The following is a 7,994-nucleotide window of genomic DNA, read 5'->3' on the forward strand; positions in this document are numbered from 1 at the left end:
ATTTTATTATTTTAATAATTAAAATTTATTAAATTTAATTTTAAATTATTTTTTAATATATATTTAAAAAAATAATTTTATCAACAATAATTTGATAATAATGTCAAATATTCCTTAAACCATATATATATATATATATATATATATATATATATATATATATATATATTCTCGAGTACATTGATCTGCGCTACTGTCTAAAAAAAAGGGGAGGCGGGAATTAGTGCTTTTTCTGGGGAGAAAAAAAAAAGAAAATTTAAAACCAAGAAAATGATTTAGAGAGAGATGAATAGGAGTGTGGACAGAGAAAGAGTAGCATAAATGAGCCAAGTCTCTCAGCACTTACTCGCGCCGTTCACTTCTCTAGGAGTGATATCTGTTACCTCTCTCTTTCTCGACTAACCCTCCTTTATTTCTTCACTTCTTCCCTGTACTTGTTTCTTCCTTCTCTTCTTCTCTTAGGTATAGTTTTTCCTTCTATTGATTCAATTTTGCTCTGATAGATCCGATTTGTTAAACAGGTTATCCTTTTGTTTTGCTTGTTTTGACTTCGCCTTTCCTTTCGTCTGCTCATCCTTGTTAATGGGTTCCTTCTGTTTTCTTTTGAACTTGCTGGTTTTTTTTTTTGGAGTGGACAGACAGAATTTAGTATGGTTTGCTTAATACGAATGATTGGATTATGGATTTAATTGAGTTGGGATTTTTTATTTTTTTTGGTGGATTTTGAAGTTCGAGATTCAACATTTTGATATCATTTCCTGCTTATTTTCTGGGATTTGTTTTGCATGGTTTGATTGATTTAAGTTATTGAATCTGGGATCCTGATTTGGAAATTTATTCAGATCTGAAAATTGGGAAAGATCGGATATGGATATCGGCTTCTAGTTTACTGTAGTTCTTTTATTGTGGACATTCCTTTTGCCTTCATTTTGTTGGTGGGTCTGTTTTATGCATTTAATCTATGTTTTTTTTGCAGCTTTCTTTTTTGTCTTTTATTTGGCATTAGATAATTTAAATATAATTTAAATTAATTGATTCTAAATACCTTGTTGTGTTATCTGTTTTGATGGTTTCTTGTTGGTCTGTATAGTTTGTTTCTTGTTGTTCTGTATTATATTATTTTAGACATGCAATGGAAATTGATGTTCTTTTTCTGTCATAACGTGATACAGGGCAATGGCTTCCCACATTGTTGGTTATCCTCGCATGGGGCCCAAAAGAGAGCTCAAATTTGCTTTGGAATCTTTCTGGGATGGCAAGAGCAGCGCTGAGGAATTGCAGAAGGTCGCAACAGATCTCAGGTCATCTATCTGGAAACAGATGGCTGATGCTGGAATCAAGTTTATTCCTAGCAACACTTTTTCATACTATGATCAGGTGTTGGACGCTACAGCAATGCTAGGTGCTGTTCCTCCCAGATATGGTTGGAATGGTGGTGAGATTGGGTTTGACATCTACTTTTCCATGGCTAGAGGAAATGCCTCTGTCCCTGCTATGGAAATGACTAAGTGGTTTGACACCAACTAGTAAGTGATGGATAATTTCCTTCTGGAGCTATGTTTATTAGTTTGAGCTACATCAATGATATATATGATTTTTCTGTGCAGCCATTACATTGTTCCTGAACTGGGACCAGATGTTAAGTTCTCTTATGCATCTCACAAGGCTGTTGATGAGTACAAGGAGGCCAAAGCTGTAAGTTAACTTGATCTCTCACTACTGTTTATTAATTATTGGTTTTTCAAGTGCCCTCTTTTTCTTTTCTGTGATGGATTAATTGTTTTGTTTTAGTTGATTGTGGAGGAAATTTGCTTAGGGGTATTTCGTTTGAATTTTCAAGTTACGGATATGGTAAAGTAAGAGCATCAACATATTTTTATACATCATAAAGTCATATGAAAGTACATGAAACACACAGTGAGTATGAAAACTAGTATTCTGCTGCTAAGTCTCAAATCAACTAATGGCTTTACACAACCAATAGAACCTTTATTATAAGAAGGTTTCCTTTGCGGATAACATTTATGTCCCACCATGTTGTCTCATTCTGATTGTTAAGATTTACATTTATAAAGTTGTCTTTGTGTGCCTGTTGTAAGTGATTTCAAGGAAAATAAAAGCACTGGATATTTTAAATATACTGTTGACATTTAGAATATGTTCTTTTATTTCTGTTGTGCAGCTTGGAATTGAGACTGTGCCCATCATTGTGGGTCCTGTTTCCTATTTGCTTCTATCCAAACCAGCGAAGGGTGTGGAGAAATCCTTTTCTCTTCTTTCCCTGATTGACAAAATTCTTCCTGTCTACAAGTAAGGGCTTAATAATCACTTTTAATTTCTCAGGGTAGATTACCAAATTATTAGGCTGACGCATTGTTGTCAAATTGAGATTCGAATCGAGAATTGAAATCTTCATTTTGTGAATCGAGAATTGAATCGAATAGGAGAATTTGATAAAAATTCTCAAAATTAATTAAAAATGATATGTGTTCTAAAAAATAAGTAAAAAAAAAAGTCACAATGAAATGTTTTTGATAAATATAGAATTATCATTTTGCTAATGAGAATGATGCTTTATAATAGAAAAATATGTTCTTATTATGTTATGTGATTTTATGTTATAAATTATGAACTTTTGAATTGTAGTCAATGATTATCATTATGCATGTGATGAAGCTCCCATTTAAATTTTAGCAAATAATTAAATAATAAAAAAGGATAGTGGATTAAATTAAAAGGTTAGAATATATTAATATAAAATATCATAATTTGACAACTATAATTACAGAAGTAAATTAACCAAAAAAAAGAAGAAAAAAAAGAAAAGAGGGAGAGGGAAAAGAATGGCTAGTGGAAGAAAAATAGGTAAGGAAAAGTTTTATGCGCACTTTTCCCAGTAAAAAATGAAGGGAAATATTATATTTTGAAGCTATGGGGTCTAACAAACCTTTAGAAAAAGAATTGACCGATTGACCCGATTCATTATTGAAGCATAAGATTCGGGTAAGATTCAAGTACATTTGAGATTCACTCCATAAATTCGAATGGCTAGGATGGAAAATCGAATCGAATTGTAAGGTTCTAATAAATGTGGGCTGAACGCTATTATGAACTTCACAGCAACAAATTTATGTGCCAATGGTATGCTTCTTGTGTTTCTATGTTGAGAGTGTAGTGAATTTGTTCTTTCAGGGAAGTTGTGGCTGAACTAAAGGCAGCTGGTGCACGCTGGATTCAGTTTGATGAGCCCAAGCTTGTGATGGATCTTGATGCTCATGAATTACAAGCATTTACTCATGCATACTTAGAGCTGGAGGCAACTTTATCTGGTGTACATGTTTTGATTGAGACCTACTTTGCCGATGTTCCAGCTGAGGCATTCAAAACCCTCACGTCTTTGAAGGGTGTTAGTGGATTTGGATTTGACCTAGTTCGTGGGACTAAGACCCTTGATTTGATTAAGGTTGGATTCCCTTTGGGCAAATTCCTCTTTGCTGGAGTAGTTGATGGAAGGAACATCTGGGCTAACGATCTTGCTGCTTCTCTTGATACACTGCATGCTCTTGAGGCCATTGTGGGCAAAGGTATTGACTCTTTAGTGCAACATTTTGTTAGTGTAATGAAATTAATTAATGATTTACATTATTTTTTGCAGACAAGGTTGTGGTGTCTACTTCCTGCTCTCTTCTACACACTGCAGTTGACCTAGTAAATGAGCCTAAATTGGATAAAGAGATCAAGTCATGGCTTGCATTTGCTGCACAGAAAGTACTTGAAGTAAATGCCTTGGCCAAAGCACTTGCTGGACACAGGGATGAGGTCTTCCATGTGCATTTTCTTTTTTTAACTAGTTTATTGCTTTTTTTTTTTTTTAAATTATTTGTAACTCAAATTACTACAGACTATTCAGTTAGAAGTCATCTTCATGCATTTACTTTTATTTATTTATTTTGTAAATCATGCTTTTTTGCTTTCAAAACTATTTGGGAACCCATTTACTTAACCGATTGCCAAAATATTTCTGTAATTTTGACAACTTTGTGGATGCTAGTCGGAATTCTCTTCATTTTGTACAAAATACCTATCTTACCATGGGCACTCGTACAACCTTAAAATACTTTACCTGTGGATATATCATTATTAAAACTAGTACTTTTCCCACTTTTGCTAGATCTTTTTCTACTTATTACTGAAAGAGTGGTATGGGGTTGCTCAAGGATTTTTTTATAGTAATTGACAGTGATTTGCGGTAAACAGTTAGAATTCTAAGTACTAAGCCCAATGCTTTAAATTCATTTTTTACTCTGATCATTATTATGTGTGGAGTAGTTTGCTTTGCTGTTAACAAGGACCTACAAAGAAAAAATGTTTTCATCTTAGACAGCTAGTTAAAGAATTTCTAAGCTTTTCATTGTGTTTCCCTTTACATCCAGGCATTCTTCTCTTCAAATGCATTAGCTCACGCTTCTAGAAAATCTTCTCCAAGGGTGATAAATGAGGCTGTTCAGGAAGCTGTAAGCGATCTCTGTAAAATTGTATCTATTCGCACGAGTATGTCCTGATGTTTGTTAGCTTGCTCTCAAGCTGGGTTTTTTCCCCCTTCTTGCTTAGGCTGCTGCTTTGAAGGGATCTGACCACCGCCGGGCCACAAATGTGAGTGCAAGGTTGGATGCTCAGCAGAAGAAGTTGAACCTTCCAATTCTTCCTACCACCACAATTGGATCCTTCCCTCAGACTCAGGATCTTAGGAGAGTGCGTCGTGAATACAAGGCTAAGAAGTGAGAACGTTGTTGATGCTCTGATTGTGTGATGAATTTCAAGTTATGTATTAGGTTAACTGATTTTGCCTTTTCTGTCTTTGAAAACCAAACAATAGGATCTCTGAAGATGATTATGTAAAGTCTATCAAGGAGGAAATTAACAAAGTGGTCAAGATCCAGGAAGAGCTTGACATTGATGTTTTGGTGCATGGTGAACCAGAAGTAAGCTTTCTTCCTTAAGAAAATAATTTGTTCCTTATTATGTTGTACTTGCTTATTTACCAAATCTTCTTGGTTTCTGGTTTTTGCTTTGCAACGCAGAGGAATGACATGGTTGAGTACTTTGGTGAGCAATTGTCTGGTTTTGCCTTCACTGCAAATGGGTGGGTTCAGTCATATGGCTCTCGTTGTGTCAAGCCTCCAATCATCTATGGTGATGTGAGTCGCCCTAAGGCTATGACTGTCTTCTGGTTATCAATGGCTCAAAGCATGACCAAGAGACCAATGAAGGGAATGCTTACTGGTCCTGTTACCATTTTGAACTGGTCCTTTGTCAGAAATGATCAGCCCAGGTGAGAAAGACAATGCAAATGATATTACAATGTTATTGCAGGTTTTTAGATGGTTTTGTGACATTGTATATCTGTCTGCTTTAAAGACATGAGACATGCTATCAAATTGCTTTGGCCATCAAGGATGAGGTGGAGGACCTTGAGAAAGCTGGAATCACTGTTATTCAGATTGATGAGGCTGCATTGAGAGAGGGTTTACCCCTAAGGAAGTCTGAGCATTCTTTCTATTTGGATTGGGCAGTTCACTCTTTCAGGATTACTAATTGTGGCGTCCAAGATACAACCCAGGTTCATCTATTTTTCATTTTCTGACTCATTTGTAATTTTAGTAGTTTTAGATATTTGTTTGGCTGGTCCTTGAGTGTTTGTAAATCGTAAAATTATGTGGGAAAAAAATTAAGATTTTGAAAATACTTGTCTGGAAAATTCACAAGGAAAATTTCAGAATTGGATGCTGATTTTTCTTGTGGATAGTGTGTGAGTGTGTGCACACGTTCATTTTGGTCTGGGATTATTGAAACTTTTTAATCTTGTGGCATTTTGTTGCTGGACAGAATTCTTAAAAATTTTAAGGTATATAATTTACGCTATCTTATAATATGGAACTGTTTGATGTGGTGGACAGATCCACACCCACATGTGCTACTCCAACTTCAATGACATCATCCACTCGATCATTAACATGGATGCTGATGTCATCACCATAGAGAACTCAAGATCAGATGAGAAGCTTCTTTCAGTTTTCCGTGAAGGAGTTAAATATGGGGCTGGCATTGGCCCTGGTGTGTATGACATTCACTCACCCAGGATCCCATCCACTGAAGAAATTGCAGATCGTATCAAGAAGATGCTTGCAGTCCTCGAATGCAACTTTCTCTGGGTCAACCCTGATTGTGGCCTCAAGACCCGAAAGTACTCTGAAGTGAAACCTGCCCTGAGCAACATGGTTGCTGCTGCCAAGGTTCATCGCACCGAGCTCGCAAGTGCCAAGTGAGTTTCACACCAAAACCATACGATTTCTTGTATTTGAGAAGGTGAACTTGTGTATTAAAGCCCGAATAATTTGTTCACTTTTTGTGAGATGAGCTTTCTTGTTATTTTTCTTTAATTTGTTCACTTTTTGTGAGATGAGCTTTCTTGTTATTTTTCTTTAAATTTAGTAGGAAGTGAGTATATATCTGGATTTGCTCTCTGCGGATTTTGTCCTTGACTTTATCCTTGTGAGGCTATTTTGTTTTCTTTGTTCATGATTTCCCGGATATAATGCTTCTTAGAGTGTACTTCTTGAAATTGAGCTGAAGGATTATACTTCTTGAGACATGTTATTGCTATACAGAGAGGGAATCTTGAGTTCATAGTATTTCAGTACCTATGAGTTTTAAAAGCCCAATGGTTTTCTCAACAATTACTTTAGGAACCAAAAAGCAATCAAATATCAATGATAAAATACTAGTTTATAATTGTTTAATAAGAGCTAAAATGTTGAGTAATGAATAAATCTCAAATATTAGAAGTGCTATTTGCAAAATAAAATTAATCGAATCTATCTTAAAGCTAATTTCAATGATTTTTAGTTGGATGCATCCTAATATATTCCAGAGATACTTTTGTTAATATTGAATTTTTTTTTTGAGATTAAATAATTGAGTTTATATGTAAGAATAATACCTAAGGATGCAACAACTAAGAAAGTAAACAATGAAAATAAAAGGTCATAAAAAATTATTCTTAACCCCATTTATCCCGAAGACATTCACACAGAATTTTTGTTCTTAATTTAAATAAAAATATAAAAAATGATATATTCTAAAAAAAAAAGAAAAATAATAATAAAAGGGGAAGATATTGATCGGCTAGGATTTAACCAACAAAATCAGACGGTGACGCTGGGAAGAAGCTTGGTAGTAGCATTAATCCCTGGGTCCAGCCTTTGTTTATATGAAATTCGACAACCATATCTGTGTTATTGGAAACCTTCCTATAGGTATAGTACCTAGTGGGAGCTAAAAGGTTTTTAAAGAGATAGACAAGTTCTAATAGTGTAACACCCTCCCTGTACCAACTCCATACATTCTACTGTTTCGGTGACCGGTATCGGTCCGGACAGCTAAAACGTCCGGAAAAATATTTAAACTAAAGTCGGGAATCATAATTAACTCAAATATTAATAAGAAAAATTTAGTAAAAATTTTAGAAATAAAATACAACCAAGTTAAACAAACCGGTGCCCTAGCAATGGGTAATCAGAGGGAAGTTGCGGTTCTCGCAACGAGGAGCCCTAGACCCGGGGGAAAAATTATAAAATAATTTTTGGGACTCCAGAGAAGGGTTATTGAGGTTCCCATGGCATTAGAATTCTAAGAAAATACCTAGAAAAATTTTTCAATCGGTACAGACAATTTTGACCCGTTAAGCCAAACGGAGGGCATTTTGGTCATTTCGCCTTCAGAGGTGATTTTTGGCCGACTTTTCCAGCTAAGTAAATAATTATTATGATCTAAAATGTGAATAAATATTGTTAAAAATGAAATTTGAAATGAGTAGTGAAAGAAAAGAAAAGAAAATGCAAAATAATGCAAATAATGACATAGTATGAGGTCATTAAAAAAACTCCACCCAATTAAAACTTGGCAAGCACTCATGAAAGGATAAAAAGAGATAA

At 34.8% G+C, this 7,994-nt stretch overlaps 1 pseudogene; it reads left to right on the plus strand.

Moving 5' to 3' along the window:
* The first annotated feature begins 306 nt into the window (after window positions 1–306).
* Window positions 307–6,440, plus strand: LOC131180776 (5-methyltetrahydropteroyltriglutamate--homocysteine methyltransferase-like; annotated as a pseudogene).
* Window positions 6,441–7,994: the final 1,554 nt, after the last annotated feature.

The sequence above is a fragment of the Hevea brasiliensis genome, chromosome 6 (genome assembly GCF_030052815.1).
Source record: "Hevea brasiliensis isolate MT/VB/25A 57/8 chromosome 6, ASM3005281v1, whole genome shotgun sequence".
In the NCBI taxonomy this organism is placed as follows: Eukaryota; Viridiplantae; Streptophyta; class Magnoliopsida; order Malpighiales; family Euphorbiaceae; genus Hevea; species Hevea brasiliensis.